This window comes from Heloderma suspectum, chromosome 7 (assembly GCF_057233095.1).
Source record: "Heloderma suspectum isolate Gila_16-S chromosome 7, 16-S_ref, whole genome shotgun sequence".
In the NCBI taxonomy this organism is placed as follows: domain Eukaryota; kingdom Metazoa; phylum Chordata; class Lepidosauria; order Squamata; family Helodermatidae; genus Heloderma; species Heloderma suspectum.
This window is the reverse complement of record NC_139464.1, coordinates 70,099,444-70,119,805: the sequence shown is the minus strand read 5'-3', so window position 1 is coordinate 70,119,805 and position 20,362 is coordinate 70,099,444. Positions and strand designations below refer to the sequence as shown.

Here is a 20,362-nt window from a genome sequence, read left to right as displayed (position 1 = left end):
GGAACACAAACTTGCAAAAAGGAAATGAAAGCTGATAATAAGGGCCTTATGTATATAACTAAGCGTACACACTCCAAATTGGAAGGACAGATAATGAAGCTGAAGCTCCAATATTTTGGCCACCTAATGCGAAGAGAAAACTCCCTGGAAAAGACCCTGATGCTGGGAAAGACTGAAGGCAAAAGGAGAAGGGGACGGCAGAGGATGAGATGGCTAGATAGCATCACGGATGCAATGAATATGAACTTGAGCACGCTCCGGGAGAGAGCGCAGGACAGGAAGGCCTGGCGTGCTATGGTCCATGGGGTCACGAAGAGTCGGACACGACTGAACAACAACAACAACAACAACAACACACTCCAAATTCTGAAGGGCAATCACTCTAGCAAGAAGGAATAGCTCTTACGTTGGGGCGATATAGAGGGATTCCCCTGAAAGAGCATCTGTGCCTATGTCCTTGGTCTGAAGTGGTGACCCTGGAACACATTGTGTTACAGTGTTACCTGTATAATTCCCCAAGACGGAAGTTAATTGTAAAGTGCTTGGAGGATAAAAGAAGCTGGGCAGGAGAGGAAATATTGCTATTTCTCCTTACAAACCTGGCATGCAAGATTATACTTGATTTCACAAATTTTTAAACTGCAGTTTTGTCTATCAAGAAGAACTGGGCCAATCGTATGTTGTCAAGATGAAGATGTTTATTAAAAGGAGGGAGTATGTTAATTATAGGGGCTTTTTACTTTCATGGCCCTACCAGGGCAGGTCATTTGAGTGGGGGTGTTGTTTGCTTTCATGTTGTTTTAATTGTATATAGCTTCTGTTACTTTTGTAACTTTTTATGTGTAAACCCTGTGGATTTTATTCTGGAATTGTATTATGTTTTCGCAGTGGCAGTGGGCTAAAGCAATTGGTTATAATAAGGTAATGCAAAAAGTATTTTTAGGAGCATATTGCTAATAACCTTAAGAGCAAAACTTTAAAAAAAAACACACCACTCCTTAAATACATTAGAAGCAGGAATCTGTCCAGGGAGGCAGTTGGTATGTTGTGTGACAAGGGAGTTAAAGAAGCATGAGGTGTTTGAAAGAAATTGAATGAATTCTTTGCATCTGTCTTCAGTGCAGAAGATGTAGGGCAGGGAGTCTGAGGAGTTGAGGGAAACAGTGGTGACAAGCATTCTAGACCTTTTTGACAAACTGAAAAGAAACAAATCCCCAGGGTCTAGATGGTATTCATCCAAGAGTTCTTAAAGAACTTGATCTTCTAAATATGCCACATGTCCTAAGATCAGCTGCTCTACCAGAGAAGTGTAAAGTGGCCAATGTAATGCCAATTTTTAGAAAGGGTTCAAAGGGCGGTCCACGAAATTACAGGCTCTTCGGCTGCAATCCCATGGCCGCTAGACAGCGGCTAGATGGCCATAGGATTGTTTGGTTTCCGGGAACCAACCTTGAAGCCAACGCTCTGAGGTCAGCTCCCAGAAAACCACCTCCCTGCCCCCACCCCTGCTGCCTCATAGGCGGCGTGGATCATTCCCGGGCTCCGCACGCAGATAAGCAGTGTGAAGTGGGGCAAAAGGGGGTGTTCCTGGAGGTGGGGACTGCAAGACACTTCCTATGCAGCGTCTGGCCTCCCCCCCCCCCGCTCTGAAGTCCCGTGGCTAGACAGCTGAAATTGGCTGTCTAGCTGAGAGTGCAGGGTGGCAGGAACGTGGAGGAGAAGATTCCCTCCATGCTCCGGCCGCCCTTCATTGGGTAGGTGGTCACCTCCAAGTGCAGAGGTGGCTGCCTATTCTGATAGGATGCCCCCTTAATGTCTCTTCCTGGTAAAATTCATGGAATGCTTCATTAAAGACAAAATTATCAGTCATACAGATTCTAGATGGACAAGTTTTGCTGAAGAAGCATCAACATGGTTTCTACGAAGGTGTCCTGTTTCACTAATGTTTTAGAGTTCCTTATAAATATCAACAAGAATGTGGACGGGGGCGATCCAGTAGACATTGCTTACCTGGATTTTCAAAAAGGGGGTTAACAAAGTCCCTCATCAAAGACTCCTGAGCAAACCTAGCAGTCATGGAATAGGGAGGACCTTTTATGTATCAATAAAGAACAGACAACAGAGAGTAGATATAAATGGGCCATTCTCGCAGTGGAGGGATATACAGATCTCCAAGGATCTGAATTGCGACTGATGAATGTTAACTTGTTGGTAAATGATCTGGAATTAGGAATGAGCAGTGAATTGGCCAAGTTCACTGATAACCAAATTATTTAGGATGATTAAAACAAAAAGAGACGGCAAAGAACTCCAAAAAGATATCTCAAACTGGGGGAATGGGCATTAAAATGGTGCAAGGGTAAAGCGATGCACATTACTTTACTTTTTGTCTTACTCATAATTAGGCAAAACTCCTAACTTCACATATTCTCACTGATGAAGTATGAGCTGGCAGTGACTGACCAGGAAAGGGATCTTGGGGCTGTGGTGGTCAGCTCAATAAAGAAAAGTCAACCCAGTGTCCAGCTGCTGTGAAAAAGGCAAATTCCAAGTTGGGGACCATTATGAAAGGAATAAAAAAAATAAAACTGCTAATATTATAATACCTTTATACGAATCTATGCTGCATTCACACTTGGAATACTGTGTACAGTTCTGGAATATTGTAGAGCTGGAAAAGGTACAGAAAAGAGCAACCAAAATGGTCAGGTGGCTGGGGCAACTCCCCTATGAGTAAATATTACATCATCTGGGCCTTTTTGGCATTTAAAAAAGGTAGGGAATGGAGGACATAATAAAGGTGTATAAAATATGCATGGTGGGGAGAAAGTAGATAGCTTTTCTCCCTCTCGCATAATACTAGAACCCAGAGTCATTCCATGAAGCTGAGTGGTAGAAACTTCAGGACATTTTAAAGGAAGTACTTCTTCACACAGTGCATAAACTATGCAATTTGTTACCACAAGATGTAATGATGGCTACTAATTTGGAAGGGGGTTAGACAAATTCATGGAGGATAAGGCTATAAATGGCTACTAGTCATGATGGCTGTATATTACCTCCAGTAACAGAGTCAGTATGCCTCTCAATACCAGTTGATGGGGTGGGAGAATGCTATTGCACTCATGTCCCTGTTGTGGGCTTCTCACTAGGGCATTTGCTTGGCCACTGTGAGAACACGATGCTGGACTAGATAGGTCTTAGGTCTGATCCAGCATGGCTCATCTTTTGTGTTTCAGTGTACCATGAAGCTTTGCATACACCTACTACCCCTGGTCAAGAATGCCCTTAATAACACCACCACCTCCTCCTTCCTTTGCTATGTAGGAAGATGTTCTGGAGAGGTGCCAATATGTTAGCACCTTTCAGGATATGTAAGCCTCTCCTAGCAGAGGCATAAGGTGTACTTAAAAATACTAGAATAGTATAGCCTTGCATATGCCGCGAAGGGAAGTGATGCATATAGTATAAATGTGAAGCCTAGCAAACATTTAGAGGCTTGGCCATGCCTCCTAATCTGGGTGGCCTGTGTCCATCTCTGTACTTGAGGAAGTCATGTTTCTACATCAGGGGTGGGGAACCTCAGGCCCAGGATCCAATTCCGGCCCTCCAGGGTTCTCCAGAAAGCCACATCCCCTTCCCCTCAACCCACTCCCTTCTGCAGGAAAATGGGTTGAGTATTTTGGCAAGGCAGTATTTCCGGTAGTGGAGCAGAGGTAGCTAGCAGAAAGATTTTGGAACAATAAAGCTTTCACCTCTGAGCATAAAGTAGCTCATATCTCTAGTTCTCCAATAAGAAAAAAGGAATCTTTGCTTATCTGGAGAATACTAAAAATGTTCCTTGATTCATTCAGAAGCTAGATGGAGATGGATATTTTGACCTTGAGGCTAATGAATAAGACTGAACCTTTTGTTTAAGGTTCAGTGGTAGTACTCTGAGTAACTCAAAATGCACTCTTCCCCAAGAACCACAAATTATGCTCTTCCACTCCAAGATTTACAGACATAGGTATATAATTTTACTCTGGCTCATAATGTCAGTCACAGAAATCAAATACATTTATCAAACCTGTGACCTTCTGTGATAATCTAACAGAGCACAAGCATTTAAAATGTGCGTTTATTTAAGAAATAAGAGGGTCTGAGGTTGTTTGTTTGTTTTAGCAATAAGCTTATTTAGACTTGCATTTACAAACTTCTTAAGCAGATGACCATTGATGTCCAACAATGAAGCTAACTACACTATTCAATTCCCCCATGACCTTAAACCAGTATGAAATCTTCAAACAGGCTATGCCAGCACATGATCTCTTCATTGTGTTGTTTTTAGGTATGAGGAAGAATACTATTCCTGCCTTTTCAACAGAATTGCAGTTTAGGGAATTACAAATAGACTTGACATACTGAGATTTAAACGCAGAGTGGTCTTTTGAGTTGTGCTGCTATGAGATTACCTTTACAAATAAACTAAATGAATGGATAAATAGGCTGAATCATTTGTGTCCCTTGAACTGTAGAAGCACATACCAAATTCAACATACAGAATCTGCAATCACATCAGTAAAGGAGAATGTCTGGAGTAAAGGTAGAATTTGGGTTCACCTGGCTCCATGCAACATGAACTTTGCATGGAGGCACCTTTGTAGTCAGTGATCTCTGCCATAATTCACAGAATACCAGCAGGAACTGCAGTGTTGTGGAACAGAGAAATATTTATCAGAAATATTATGCTCAAACCCAAGACAGCTGGGATGGCTTTGATTCATTATGCAGAGAATGGAAGTCAGGGAAGCTCAAATGGTTTTGGCTCATGCAGTATATTACAAAAGAAGCTGCTCTCCCTATTGCAGAAAAACCTGTAGGTTGAAGTTGTTTAGAACTCTTAACTCCAAAGAGAGTTTTCTCTTTTTTTAAAGAAAATTGTGCAAGAGATGTATATATATATTGACTTAAAAAGCATTATCAGAGACTATGAGAAAACTATGGATTTCAAAGTAATTATTACCCAAACTCAAGGCAAAACAGATCACCCAAAGGGCAAAATTCTGTGCACACATTTTAGAAGCGTCTTCTAGGTTGCAATCCTATACACAAGTACTTGGGAATAAGTCTCACTGAATTCAATAGATTTGCTTTCGAGTAGGCATGCATAGGATTGAACTGTTAATCAAATATAGTTTATCTAGACAGCTTGTCAAATAAGTAGAATCTATTTTACTGAAAATAGTGAGCACATAATTAAACTTCAATAATTCAGCATCTTCAGGACTAAGTATACTCTGCTATCCACCTTCTTTTTCCAGTGATACAGGAGTGTGAGGACAAAGCCACATACCTCATTTAGGTTTACAGCTTAATAACAGAGAAGTGGATGCATAAAGGAAATGTAATATCAACATTTTAAATAAATTCAAAATGGCATTAGATGTTCTCCTGTCCTTAAAAAAGTCAGCTATACCCAGATAGGAACTTATATAATTAATGACTGGGACCAAAAAAGGGAAATTGATGGATTTTCTGTATTCTGTGCCATCCATTTCCCAGTGGAAGTTGTTAAAGTTTTAGATCTTCTCAACTTGACATTGCATGAAACGGGAACTAGCAGCTAAATGAACAGTGTGTAAAATGCTTTGAGCTTATCTTACAGTACCTGCATTTCTTTCATCTAAAAGTATATTGCATTAGTAAATCTGAATAACTTATGAGCACCTTAAGGTGAAAAGTGTATTGACAAAAGCCTGGGATTTAAAATGACAGTTGCAGTGATTAGTATTTCTCAATTATGAATAAAATAACCACTATTTATACATTTATAAATCTCTCTCAAACCTCAACTTATATCCTAATAACTACATTTATTATTTCTGTTTTGCATGTTTTTATTCAAATGCACAGGTAAATAAATGCTATCCACGAGGATAAATGATGTATGCTATTCCACAAAACGTTTTAATAGTCTCTAACAATAATTCATAAGAGTTTAGCAATTCTGATGATAAAGGAATTAAAGACCTCTGCTTGTATATATGTGACCTGATCTGCTTCCTATTTGCAAGAGGGGAAGGCCACTCTGGCCTTTGCCACTAGGCAATGGACTAAAGGTAACTGGGAGGTTGTACATCCTTCCTCCCAGAAGGGCACCATGGCAATGGGAAGACCAGCTGGACCACAACTATTGGCTACCAAACTAGCAGCTACAAGGAGCTTGCTCTCCCGCTCCCTGCCAGAAAGAACACTATATTCTGCCAATTGTCCTGAGATTGCAGAAGTAAGGGAAAGACAACTGACCAGAGGAACAAGGGTCGCCAGGTTGCGGCAGCACCTCTATTGAAGCAAGAACATCAGCAAGGGAAGATGAGCCTGGCCCCAACTGGATATAAATGCTTGTTGACAACTCACCACATGGTTCTGCCATTGTCAAACTGATCTCCCTCCTCTACCTTTTCCCTTCACTTCTCCATCCCATGTGTGCCTTGTCCTTTTTGCTGATGGCAGGGTCTGCATCTCATATTTTGAATGATGTGAGCCCTTTGGGGAGACAATATTTGTCTGAAAAGTCAGCTTAGAAAAAAATATGCTATTCAGTTCAAAGCAGAATTTAAAAGCTCATTTTGCCTTTAGTTTACTGTAGAAAAATAAAGACATTTTGAGGCTCTAAATTGTAATTGCTATAAGCTATTCTCAGAGGTCTGTTTAGATTTCTTCCATGCAGCTTAAAGCTAGTCATTACAATCAGTTATTACAAGCAGAATCTCTATTGTGTTGTGATCGTAGTGGTGAAAACTCTGGCACTGATTGGCTGAGCTGGTGTGGTGGTATGGAATGCTCAGTTTCTCAGGGACTTAAACAGTTTGAACTCCATGTCTATGTAGAAAGAAAGATTGTCAGTTTGGCTAAGGTTAAAATTTCATACAAAGGTAAGCTGAGGACTGGGAAGAGGTCCCTGCATGTAGTGAACATAAGGGAAACGGTCCAGAGACTAAGGGGATGGAAGAAGGACGGCCTCAGAAAGAATCTGAAGAAAGCATAGAAGACAGAGAATGAGGCTTGAGGAGAAGGGCAGAAGAGCTGATGCAAGAAGAGGCTAATTAGAAAAGGTGGCTCAGAAGAAACATCATAACAGAAGGTCAGAAGGGCCTGTATGCTGGACAAGGTGGTTAAAATAACTGGTTGCTACTGCTAGTTCTAGAATTTATACTCTTAACAGGAGAATTCTGCCAGCTGTGATTTCTACTGTCTCTACAACACTGTGATCTGGATCCTAAATCTTCAAATGTTTTCTTGGTGTAGTTTCCCTGAAACTGGGAATCTACACCAAGTGGATGGAGACTTTGGGGAACAGAAGGTACACGTAAAACCTTGAGTTCCCACTAATAGTTGACAGCCTGGTTATATTCACTAAGCTCCAGAACCCTGCAGTTGATTCGTTTCTGAACAATTAAACACAGCACGAAATGCTTATTTAGCTTCTGGATGACTTGAATTTTAGTTGCATGGGTTGGCACCACAAAAATGATACCGTTGTCCAACTTTTTTGTCATCTCTTTTGTATCATACTTTGTTTACTTCAAAAATTATAGGGGAAATGCTATAGGACAGCCTTGGAGACAGAGTGTATTGGTTTAAATCAAGGCAATTTAAAGTATTGAGATAAAAACATGATTTGACTGGTTTAAATTATTGGTTTAAATTGAGTTTTCCATTTGTAATTCACATATTTCCTGAACATACATGCATAGTAGTTGACTGCCATAACAATTAAAACGTTTGGGTTTTTAACCTATTTCAAGACTTTTGATCATGTAATTCTACAGGGCATTCTGCTCTACAGAATTACAGAATTATATATCATTAGAGTCTAGGCAGGGGATGGTGGTAATGCGGAATTGTGAAATTGACAGACTTCTGTTTGGCTCATCCTATACGCATGCAAGGTCTCTAAATAAAATAAAATGTTTCTAAATACCAAAGTTGCATTTTATACTTTAACCAAATAAAGCTATAGATCAACCATATTGTACCAAAATCACATTGCTCCTTTATCTCTAACTTTTGAACAGCTGAAAAGATTAGCAAAACAAGAATATCTATAAGGCATCAAATACAAGTTACAGAAGAGAGAGGAACAAGAACAGTTTGACCAAGTCAGAACGAATTGCTAACAGACATCTATGTTTAGTTCAGGCCATGCAGATCTTCCCTTCTTGGTATCTTCTTGGGATAGCAGTGGTGGTGCAATCAACCAGTCAACGAGTTGCCCATTGGTGACAATGGGCAGAATGTCCCTCCCCTTCACTATTGCAATCTCAGGACAACTAGCTGTTGCAGCAGTCTTCATTCTGGCAGGGAGGGACAGAAGCAAACTCCCTTCAGCAGCTTGTTCTGTGGCCAAAAGCTGGAGTCAGGCTGATTGTCCCCTTACAATGATTGTCTTCCTGCAAGGGAGGAAGGTATAACCTCCCAGTGACCCTTGGTCCTCTACCTGGTGATAGCAATTGAGTTTCTTTCATATTTTAGGTTTAAGAGACAATGGTAGGCTTTAACATTTCTGTATTACATTTAAATTTCATTTAAAACCTATTTTTAAAGAGGCACTATAATTGAAAGTTGTTGTTGTTGTTCAGTCGTTCAGTCATGTCCGACTCTTCGTGACCCCAATAATTGAAAGGGTTTTTTTTATTTCATCCAATTTAAGAATCAATTAATTTTTTTTTTTGAAATACTTTTTTTTTAACCCACTCTGTTTAGGCACATGCTCCCAAAATGCCTGCCGTTTCCCGTAGTGTCCCTGGTTACATGCATTGTAGATGAAAAGGTCACGAGTCTTCCCATTTGCAAACAATTGGCTGGTTTTTCTTCCTATTCTTTTTCTTGCTTTCAGCTAGATTCTAACATAAACTGACATCCATGGACTACCAGAAAAGCAGCACTAAACAAATTCCCCCTACAGAGTACACTCTCCTGTGGGACCTGGTTTGCATCATTATCTAGTATAACACAAAACTGCAGGAACAGCAACTGCTGCCTCAGGTTCCTGCTGCTGCTGTGAAAATGGGAAAGATGCTGAGGAAAGTCTTAGCTAACCCTGCATGAACTATCATCCCTTCCATTCTTTCTCCTAGCCAACCAAGAGTTCCAAATATCAGAAATGAAGGATTTTGTTTAGATTAAGATTAGGTTTAGATTAGATTAGATCTGATATAGGGAGTAACCTGCTTGAGAGCTTTCTGTCAACTTCAAAAGGCTGTGCAATAGACCTTCTATACATATTACTGTAAGCAAATGCAGTAATTTTGTGCAGTGAGCAAATGCTCACTGTACAAAAATGAACATAATAGGTTTAAACAACATATGAAATGGATTTGCAACACCACAAAGGCAATATGCAAGTTAAAGAGGATTAAAACAAGCTCCCCCTCCCTTTGCCTTCCTCTTCAGTCACAGGTGTTAATGGCAAAACCACTAGAGGGCCAGTAAAGGGAAAGGCAGGTCTCTCCTTAGAGATTTAGGGAGTGAAGAGGGAGGGCTAATCTGATGCCACGGCTGACACTGGTGTGTTTTTTTCTGTCTTACAAATGTTGTCTGGGCATATGCTTATGAGAAGAATCCTTCCTGCTTAACAGATCTTGCTGCCTGTCGCTGCGGTTCATCAGTATTCTGCCTGCCACTTTATAATGATCTACAGTTATTCGTTGCACAGCGTAGGCAATGGTTGGAATGGAACCAGAAACTGTGTGGACAGAATTAACACCGCAGGAAGAGGATCTCTCTTAAAGGCCCACTGATACCTCATGAAAAATGGAAACAAAAATACATTTAGACAGACATTATTTCTCTGATTTGATGTCTGTGTGCCCTACTGTGTATCACTAGATACATTTATAGCTTTGAGCATCTCGTGAGTTGTGTTATTCTTCCTACCATTATTTATTACTGATATTACAGTACTCTCTAGAGGCGTCATCACACCACTAAAAACCTGAACTTGTTTCCTTGCAAGGAACCCCAGAAATTCCAATTTCTGAAAGAGGGTTGGAGATCTCTGACAGAATTTTCATTGCCTGTGCTAGAAAATTCATGGGTGCTGAACTGGTTTTAAGTTGATAATGTAGAACAGTAGATGTATGCTGCAAGAGGAAGTTCCATACATTAGTAAAAGCCCTTCTAGCATTCAATACAGCCAATAGTAATGTGAGATAATACTGTTAATGTTCCATAGAAAGTGAAAGAGATTTCAAATCTAGCATGCTTTGTAGGCAATAAAAGGTGGTTTGCACGATCACTGCTGCTCACCGTGGCTTATAGCACCCATGGGCACCAAGATGACAAATTAAGCACCCACTGCCACGGCTTCTCATTATGTGCGAACCTGGCAAGGGTGGGTTGTTGGGATGGTTGACAAGCTACCCAGAACCCATGGGCTGTTTTAAGGCTATGGGTGGCTTGTCAACTACCCCAACAACCCACCTTTGCTGGATTCACATCTAATGAGAAGCTATGCTGTGCCCCAGTTGCACACCCGAATATTCAAAATGGAGGCAGCTGCTGCAATGAGAAGCCCCACAGGGAAATTCACCAATGGTGCTTCTCGTTATGTGTGAACTCAAAACTAGCAACCAAATAATTGGCTAGTTAGTTCAAATCTATAAGTGAAATCCAGCCCCTGCTCAATTCTTGGTCACCATTAACTCCTTAAGGTTGCAGGTCAGAATGAAGCAGTGACAGCTGAAAGCACAAATGGCAGAAGTCCCCAGGCAGGATCTAGATTCTAGACCTGCCCAACCTTATGCCTGTCTGCTCTCTCCCTTGCCTATTTCCTTCTTGCCAATAGTGCACCAGCCCTGCCTGTAATTAGGCCCTATCTATAGTTTTGACCCAGACCTTCATATTCCTTGGCTCCTTTCTTCAGCTCCATGTATATAATGTGCATTGTTTCCTCATATCAATTCCCTGCTTTTCTGTCCACTGCCTACTTTGTCCTATTTTCTTTAGCCCGTCTTTCTCTTAACTAGCCTTCCCAGTATTCCTCTGTCCCTCCCTAATAGCATGTAGCCCTTCTTCATCTGTGAAGTTTCTTGCCTTGGTTTCCTGACTTCTTCCTATGCCCACCCTTCTTTCAGGTTCCTCTTTCTCACTTGTCTATTCAGCACCCTTTGTTCAGCCTTTTTGCCTCTGGGATACATGTCCCTTAACTTCTTTCCAGTCTGCAGTTATCACCTCCCTGTGGGAGGTTGTAATCCCAGTCAAGCTGACAACTTCCCCTTCTGTCACAGAAGCTTTTCTGCAAACTGCCTTATTCCCTAAGCAGCTGAACATTCTGAACCACACCAGGGGATCACACCAGCTCAGCTAATCAATGTCAGAGACTTCACTGCTACACACACAGTACACTATACAGTTCTGATGTGTGAAATGCATACACTGATTCAGGCATCTCTTGCCCAAACTAAATTTCTTACAACATGCAGTTGTAAACCAGGCTCTGGTAACTACAGTCTGGAGGAAACTCTGGTAACTACAGTCTGGAGGAAAACAACTGACAGAAGATATGAAAGGCAACTTAGTAGGATGATAAAAATTAATTAGAGTTGTACGCTATCTTACCCAGTCAACTCAAGAGCAAGAATTGCAGGCTACCTCCCCTTCATACGTACTGTCATCAGATGCGAGTCACAGTGACAACTGACAATATGATAGCTATGCTTCGTACTTTACAGAGAACCATCGAAGGGCTGTCAGAGGACAGTCCTCGGTCTGAAGGCGTACTTTACTTGGGAGGTTGTCCAGTCTGCATCCCGTTTAAAGAACCATGGGAAGGAAGAGCAGGGGCCTTGAAGTGGTCCATCAACAGCTGGGACCTAGACAGCAGATTGAGCAGGCACATAGGTCATGTACGCAGTCTTCCCCACTATGGTGAGATGAATTTATGTCTATTTAAATTATAGTATTTATTTCTAACTTTGCATCAAGATATATTAATCACCATGTGAGAATTTTATGGAAATTGGTGTCGTCTTTGTTCCTTTTTGTTTGTGGTACATTTTTTTTAGGCAATGTATAAGTGTCCTCCATGTAACAGGGCAGATTTGGAATTTAAAGTGGGACGCTCCTCCCAAGTGTGCAAACAGCAGTGTAAATTCTTAGCTAAGTGCTAAAAGATAACTATCTGAAGATAAAATCAGTGACAAAGCTTGTTGCAGTATAAATAATGTGATGTTTTTAATTTTATCAGAAGGAACAGAAGAACCCATTCTCCCAGCTCTCCCACTGATATTATTTGCACTAAGCAGGGCCTGACAGTTATTTATGTTCAAAGTAAGGGATGGCCCCGTCCTACAACACCCAGATGCCAACCTTCACTGGCCCATTATATACATCTTGACCCACATCTATCTCATATCTACTTTGAGAAACTGTAACAGGCAAGATTTGGGCAGTGTCAGTTAAAACCAAGGCACTTATACTAAACTGATGTACCAATGAGAGAAACAGAGGGCTTTTAAAAATTGTTTTTCAGGGTTGTTCTTTTTGTTAAACACAAAGCAAACATATACAGATTGTGGGAGAAGTACAATAACAACTACTACAACAAATAGCCCTGGACTGTTTAAAGCATATAATTCCAGAATCGAAGCTTTGCTGATGGGGAGACAAGCATTGCCAAGTGTTCATTTAAATATTACGTGTACCACACCTCTACAAACTTGTCTCTTTGTTCTGTTTCTTTAGTGAGTCTCAGTCTGTGTGTCACTTTTTTCAGAAAGAGCCAATTTTCTAAACTCTATCTGTCCATTTACGCATCAAAAGTCCAGTGGAAGATTTCAAGGCGTGCAGCTGCAAGCAAGATAGCAATTACTTATTTATGTAGGAGGTGTTCATTTTTCTCTTTAAAGATGGAGAGCAAATATAAGAGCTCCACAAGCTTTGATGTGCTGTCCTGTTATTTCAATTATTGTCGAAAGAATATGACTCTAGTAATCAATTACTGTTGAGTATGTCATCCACATGTTCATGAAGGAGCAGTCTGGCCACAGCCTCTTCAGCATAAGCAGGATATAGAATCAGAGAGAAAGAGTTGATTTAACAGAAATAGGTCTGTCTTAAAACACTTCATGTCCACCGTGTATTGGGAGTGCATTTCCATCTGTAAAGGAGAGATGTTTAGGATCTATCACCAGTGGCAGTCATTTGGTGGTTGTGAATTGCTCATCATAATTTGCAAATAATTTGAAAATATTTCAGTTTATTCAAAGTAGCAATGACTTAAAACATTTTAGTCTGAAAGATTAAGCAAAATGGGTGCATTTTAAGAAAAAGACCATGAAACTGACTTACATACATACACCCTAACTCAGCTGAGCTCTCAGTTCAGGAGACAGAAAATGTAACATCTTTTAAATGCCTCCTGAAAACACACCGTTTCACACAGGCTTTCCCCGGGCTGTAACTGCAGCTGGGTTTTACCTGGTATTTAAAAACTTTTAACAGTTTTCTGTTATGTTTTTCAAGTTGCACTTTATGGTTTTAATTGTGAATTGCCCAGAGAGCCTCAGCTATTGGGCAGTATAAAAATGTAATAAATAAATGAATAAATAAAATAATCCCAAGCTGCACCAGGTTTTCTTTTGTAAAGTAAGCAGAGGCTTAACTCTTTACTACTATTTTTTTTAAACTTGAAAAAAGTTGTTGCTTCAGTATACAGCCTTGTACTAGGCTACTTCCTAAGAGATCGGTCAGACAGAATATTAAGATTAAGAATTAGGGGGATGGCCAGACAATTAAAAACAAACAAACAAAACCAGGCTCATAATTTTTTTCCCAGCAAAGGCTTCAGTCTGTAGTGAACCATCCATTAGACATACATAGTTCAGCAACTTACACTCTGCAGTACTTCTGAAAGTATACAAAGAATTATTAGATGTCGACCTCCATATTATCTCAAGAGCAATTAAGACTAGAAGCTAGAGTACTCTCTCTACTACTATAAAGTGAGCTGTAGGATACAGATATGAAATATAAAGCTGTTGGCTGGTTCATTTTTCTCAGACCTAGAAGGGGGAGTTCCTAGAATGGATGGGAAGGGAATTAACAAAGAATGTGATTCAGCATAGTGTATAAAACATCTACAACAATCTATGACGCTTAAGCACTATGGAGTGATGACTGCATATGTTAGGGCACTGTAATATCTGGCATAATAAAATGTCTCCTTTAAATCATCCATTACTATAGTATCTCATTATCACAGTTCGGGTTGTGTTAGCATTTTGATTTTATATTCCCATTATAACTCAGCTCTGAAAGATTATGGTGGGTTGTTTTTTTTTACTGGCACCTCAGACTCAGCTGAATCTCATCACAGAATTAGATTTTTGTGATGGTCTATGTGCATGGCCAAATAAATGATCACATACCTTCCTTTCATCTGTACCCTAGAAATTTGGTAGGGCACAAGTTGATATGTGTTTCAGAAGATCAAACCTAATCAAAGAAGGCATTATGAAGCCTGGAAAATGTAAACAATGGCAGAAAGCATGAAAAAAACAGGCATCTCCTGGAATGGAACTATAATCATGTCTTTATCTCCCTGTGAAAGAAACATTTACAGTCCTTTGTGGTTGGAGTCTTTTCTCGTTTTGCTAGTCATTGTTTCCCTAGGAATTAACAACAAAGCAGCAGAGTATAAATCATACCTTAGTCCCTTCTCACAACTATTTCCTGTTTGTAAGGAGCTAAGGGGAGGGGACGGCGTCTCAAACCAGAACCTCCAGCAGCCAATCTGTGACAGTCTGTGACTTCTAACAATACCAATACTCTGGTCCCAAAGCAAACCAGGCAGATTAGGCTGTGTGCATTAAGGGCATCTTCCAGCCACAGTTCCATCCTGAATACTAACAGCTGAATACTCACTCACAGGCCAGTGTAGACCAGGCCATATACAGCTCTCACATCAAAGTCAATTTCGCAGTTTGAACAATTCATCTCCCTGTTTAGCAATACAGATTACCTTGTCTTGCCTGTAGGGTGGCCATTTACACATTGCAATAAAAGAGGAAATGCATACCCAAAAATATAGACCAAAGATGACAGGTTTGCATGTGAGAATAGATGCAAATGTAAAATAATTACTGTAATCTGAATTACAGTACAATACATCTCACCATAGGGGAGAAGACTGTGATCTCGTGACCTGTGTGCCTGCTCAGTCTGCTGTCCGGAGGGAAATTGTTCATGGGCAACTTTGCAGGCCCTACTTGCCCTCCCTTCTTATCGTTCATTATCTTTAAACTGAATTTGGACTAGAACAGCCCTTCAACTAGAAGATGCTTTCAAACAGAGGACTGTCCTTTCACAGCCTTTCAAAGAGAAGACTATAAAATAGGCCATATGGCCACCCTCACCTGCCTCCCGACTCCGCCTCCTCCGGAATCTGACCACTAGCCTGTCTTTGTAATCTACCTCTGCTCCTCTTGATTCTTATCTACTTGCACCCATCTTGGAGCCTGGCCAAACACTGATACTATCATCCCAGTGTTTATATAGGATTCCACCTTCAGTTTCTGCCTCTCCTCTCAGAAAACTGCCAAGTTACCCCTGTTACTCCACTGCACGCATCTGATAAAGTGAGCTCTAGTACATGAAACTTTACGCTACATTAACATCATTAAGACTTAAAATTTTAGAGTTTTAATCTTTTAAGGTGCCACAAGATCCTTTGCTGTTTTTGCTGCAACAAACCAACATGTCTCACCTTTTGGAATTCACCACACTGATCACAGTTATTACTTTTGATCATCCCTTAGCTAAGGGGAGTTAAATATAGTGATAGTGAAGAAAACTGAGTAACAACTGGGGAAGACTGAAAGACCTGCTGCAGGGGGAAGTGCAACCACTTCATCGTATTTAATAGCTCCCCATTCCAGGGATTACACATACAGGCTGTAATCCCCAAGATTTTCCACAGTAGGTAGTGTCAGATAAGGAACCCACCAACCCCTGAAGTGTGTGTGTGTTTTTTTTAAAGGTAATTGAATTTTTAAAACTGGCGTGGTTAGGGCATTATTTAAATGAAAAACTGCAGAAAAATCTGGAGGACAGCCCTCTTACTTATGTATGCATTATTTACTATTCTGGATCACAGTCGTAATGAGCACTGCCTTTAAAATATAGGGCACACGCATAAATATTTTTACATCCTTTTGCAAGGCTTTAAAGTCACTGCTGTCTACTGCATAAGGTATGCTTGCTTAGACTGCATTTCAAAAGTGATTTATCATGTCTTTTCCACTTTCTTCATCTCTGATAGTTGTCTTCTCTCACTTCCGACATTTCCACATCCTGTTCCGTCTCAGACATTCTTCACTAAGCTCACTAATTTCTCTTTAGTATTCCTTCTACAGCAATATTTCATTTCTTCACCCTCATTTGGCTAATAAGTTTACCTTTGTTTCTGTTCTTAATCTGTTGCAGCTATTGCTTCTCTCCCTCTTTTTTCCTGTTATGGTGCTTTTCCAGTCACACCCCTCCCCCCAATTCTAAGGAACACTTTTTATGTTATTTCTTGTACTTGAGCGCATATATCAAAATAGAAAATAAACATAAATCCTGTAAGTTGTGAATAGTGCACAAGTGTTTACATTGCTAGTTTTCTTGACAAAATACACAGAAGAATTGGGGCCCTGAAACCAAGAAAGGATTAAGCTTCCACTTCGATGCATTTTCAAGAAAAGCCAATAATGGTGGTTTCAGCCTATGTACTTGAGTCTTAACTGATGTAATGTATGTATATATCTGTACCCAACTATAAAAAAAGTATTCTAAGAAACAGCCTGTACAACCTCTACTAAAATACAGGCAGACATATTTTTGTGTATTTCAACAGCTGAACACTCAAAAGGCTTTGCAGTGGATTGGTAAAATTTCAGTGCAATGAAAATTCTGGACTTGGGAACACAATGAAGCCATTTTGCTGTGCATCCAAATTCAGCCCACACAGCATCAACGCATGGTGAAAAAAGACATAATAGAAAGAGAATTCACAGCTGCCACAGGGGTGGGCTCAGCTTCATAATAGAAATGACAGATGTACATGCCAGAGCAATGAACACTGCATCAGCCATCAGTCTTGCCTTGCCTACCATGGCTTGGGCTGACTGGCTGCCTTTTTGAATTTTTAAAAGCACCACTTGGTTGTTCATGTGTATTTTTGTTTATTCGTCCCTATGATTAAGAAAAGGGCTTTTTCAAAGAGCAAAACTGTTCTGGGGATGAGTAATGGTTCTTGGTAACATCACAGGAGTCTAGCTAGTTAGAACCATGCACAATTGGTTCCTAATTTTTTTGGCGCTCAAGCCAGGAAATAAAAAAGTATGTCTGAACTGAATGTGGCAAGGCTGCGTTCAGCCAAAACCCTCCATTCAATATTTGTTACATCTGCCTTCTCTCTCACCTTCTACTATGCTGAAGCAGGTCAATTTAATGTGCTGAAGCAGGTCAATAATTACCACCGTTCAACTATAGGGCAAGATAGTTTGAACAGCCTTGCTATGCTTAACGTAAATGTGACACTTCAAGAAGACTCAATCTTTCGAGAACAACTTGTGAAATTGCATAGAAAAAAAGCTAGAAAACCACTTCTTAAATAAAAAAGGAACATTTATTAGAAATTATTGCAATGTATTTTGTGTGTGTGTGTTAAAAGTGTTAATTTGTTATCTGTAAACATATAAACTATACCATAGTTTTTGTAACCCTGTTTTGGCATTTCTTCATTTTTTAATATACTGGGAGCATCCAAAAATGGAAGTCGCCCAGGCCTCTCTCGACCTCTGAGAGGACCTGCCTTTGGGAACAGCGATATTTTCTTGCTAACACTGTGGCTGTTTCTGGCAGTCATTAAAGTAAAATCTAACAACTAACTGATGGTTTAAAAAATCTCTACTTTTGCTGTCTGAACAGCTGCAGACCTGTATGACCATTATATAAGCTCAAATGTCCCCTTGATTTAAGCCATTTAATTGAAGAATGCTGTCACATTCACTGAGTTAATTAACTGGTCCAAGCTGCAAAAACCTGGAAAATGCCAAGTATTGCTTAGAAAACTATATCACCTTTTTGATTAAGCAGAATTCTGATGAACTAGAAAAGATACTCCTTCTTACAAAAACTGTTTATTATTCCAGCAAATGCAATCCATTTGAACTTTCCAAAATCTAAGAATAATTTTAGTAAAACAGCACACCAGTTATAAAAATTATACACCGGAGGCAACGGACATAAAACAATGGAACAGTAACTATGGCCATACCCACAGGGCCAAAATTAATTACTCAGTAAAAGTCCACTGAGTCAAATCTGACTCAGCCCAGACACTATACCTAACATACTGCAGCAGATTTTATACATTTCACCTATGCTCAGCGCCAGTTCACACAATCTTTTTTCTCTTGATGCAAGCAGTCCAAATGTATGCATTTTTTTACATGTAATCCAGACAAATTAGTACATGGTTGCTATAAACAGCTTTGTGATTGCAGCACTTGGAAAATACATGGTTGGGATCATGGAAATTGCTGCCAACAATTTATGTAATCGGCCTGCTCACCACGTAGGATCAAACTGAAAACTAAGGAAGCAAGAGGCCACCAAGATTATTACTGCAGCTAAAAAATCAAGAATTCCTGGAAAATTTCAACTGGAGCAGGTCCTACTCATGCCTGATATTAATATTTTTTGTTTGAAACTTTTGACCAAAATGTGGAAAGCATCTTAAAATTGATAACTGCAATATGTTTCTTGCAACTTTATAATGAACTGGGTTAAGTTAACAGGGTTGTGGAGCTTCATTTTTAATGAATTCTAATAAATGACTATTTTGTTTTTGCTGATCTCCCAAACGATATGTTGCTATCTGCAGTTATCTGCTGATCATGATTTGCTCAGATTTTAGCAAGTCAGAATCTTGGTTTAACTACTATTCTTTAAAATAACTAGATGTAGGTAAGCAGATGATTTTGACAACTGTCACAGCGCTATCATGGTGGAACATAAGTGTCAATGGGATAGGCAGGTAAGTTTATACAACTGACTTGAAAGATTTTTCCCCCCAATTTTGATTTTTAGAAAACTATATTTTATGTATGTATGTATGTATGTATTAATCATCTGGTTAATTACTGTCTGGTCACCCAGCCACTCTGGGCAACGTACAACAATAAAACAGTTTAAAACAATAAAATTTTGCATTAAAAACATCATATTTCTAAAAATACCCTAACCCACCCCAAATGCCTGCCTGAACAACCATGTTTTTAATGTGTGGCGGAAGCTCATTAAAGTGGGGGCATGGCAGAGTTCCCTAGGGAGGGAGTTCCACAGAGTGGGGGGAACTCATCTGTGTTCAAGAATATTCTACTCTTCAGTGGTAAAAATATTGTTTTTATTAGCATTATGCTGTTTAATGTGATTTTCTGGCTTCATATTTATTTTCTTTTAAAACAAACATCTATTATAAACTGTAATTGTCAGTTACATAATTAATGGAATTACCCTGTGTGGAAAATTAAGAGTCTACACTTCCAAGCCTGTGAGGTAGACCAGGTTGCAAAACACCCTTTGTTGTCTATTTGCTCTGACTACTCACATGATTAATATTAATAACCCTTTGCCTAAAAATGTGAGAATTCACCCTTATGGTTTCTACTTATGGAGAAGGATAAAATCCTTTCCCAGAACTTCCTTTAATCTCCTTGGGACCATCACAAAATGCTCCAAGTGGTCTAAGCAGGTTAGGTAAGGCCAACTGTAGGCCAGGCAAAAGAACTAAATCTACCCCAAGTTCCAATTTATTCAAGAACCAACATAACAAAGTTCATAAATGGTTGGTTGCTTTTAAAACAAAACAAACCATAGAATTATCTAGTTATGACTTTACTTATCAGGAACCTAAATCCAAAGAATAACTTACAAATGCAGCCTACTGAGACTCCACAACATGGCTGAGTCTTGACTCTTTGACACCTACTCAAAGAAAGATTTAATTAAGTTATTTCTATGGATGGTGGGAATTCCCATAGAGAGGTTGGACTGAGTCAAACTGACTGAGATTACCTGATCATGCATTCTCCAGGTGATTCCTGCATGTATCTTTTTAACATATGGCTGAGTCATGGGGGGTGGGAGGTCAAGTAATGTGAAGGTCAAGTAATGTACCTACAGATGTCTGGGCATGTTGTTTCAGAGACATGTTCTATAAGAGTGGCAGGGGAAGACTTCAAGTCAGAGCCAATGTCGCCCTTGCAGCATCCCGTGGAGTCTCCGCAGGATGCTATCTCAAACAGCTTTTTAAAAAGTTGAAAAACCT

General features: G+C 39.8%; 1 protein-coding gene and 1 long non-coding RNA gene across 5 annotated transcripts in view; one reads left to right on the top strand and one right to left on the bottom strand.

Moving 5' to 3' along the window:
• The window catches only part of LOC146339925 (uncharacterized), a 43,322-nt gene extending 24,092 nt beyond the window's left edge, over nt 1-19,230 (top strand). Inside the window, exons 3-4 of the long non-coding RNA XR_014784406.1 lie at nt 11,718-11,913; nt 18,537-19,230. This is a non-coding gene — a long non-coding RNA (uncharacterized LOC146339925). The remainder of the gene's footprint in view (nt 1-11,717; nt 11,914-18,536) is intronic.
• The window catches only part of GRIP1 (glutamate receptor interacting protein 1), a 492,217-nt gene that overhangs the window by 262,145 nt on the left and 209,710 nt on the right, over nt 1-20,362 (bottom strand). The gene's annotated exons all lie outside the window — the stretch shown is intronic.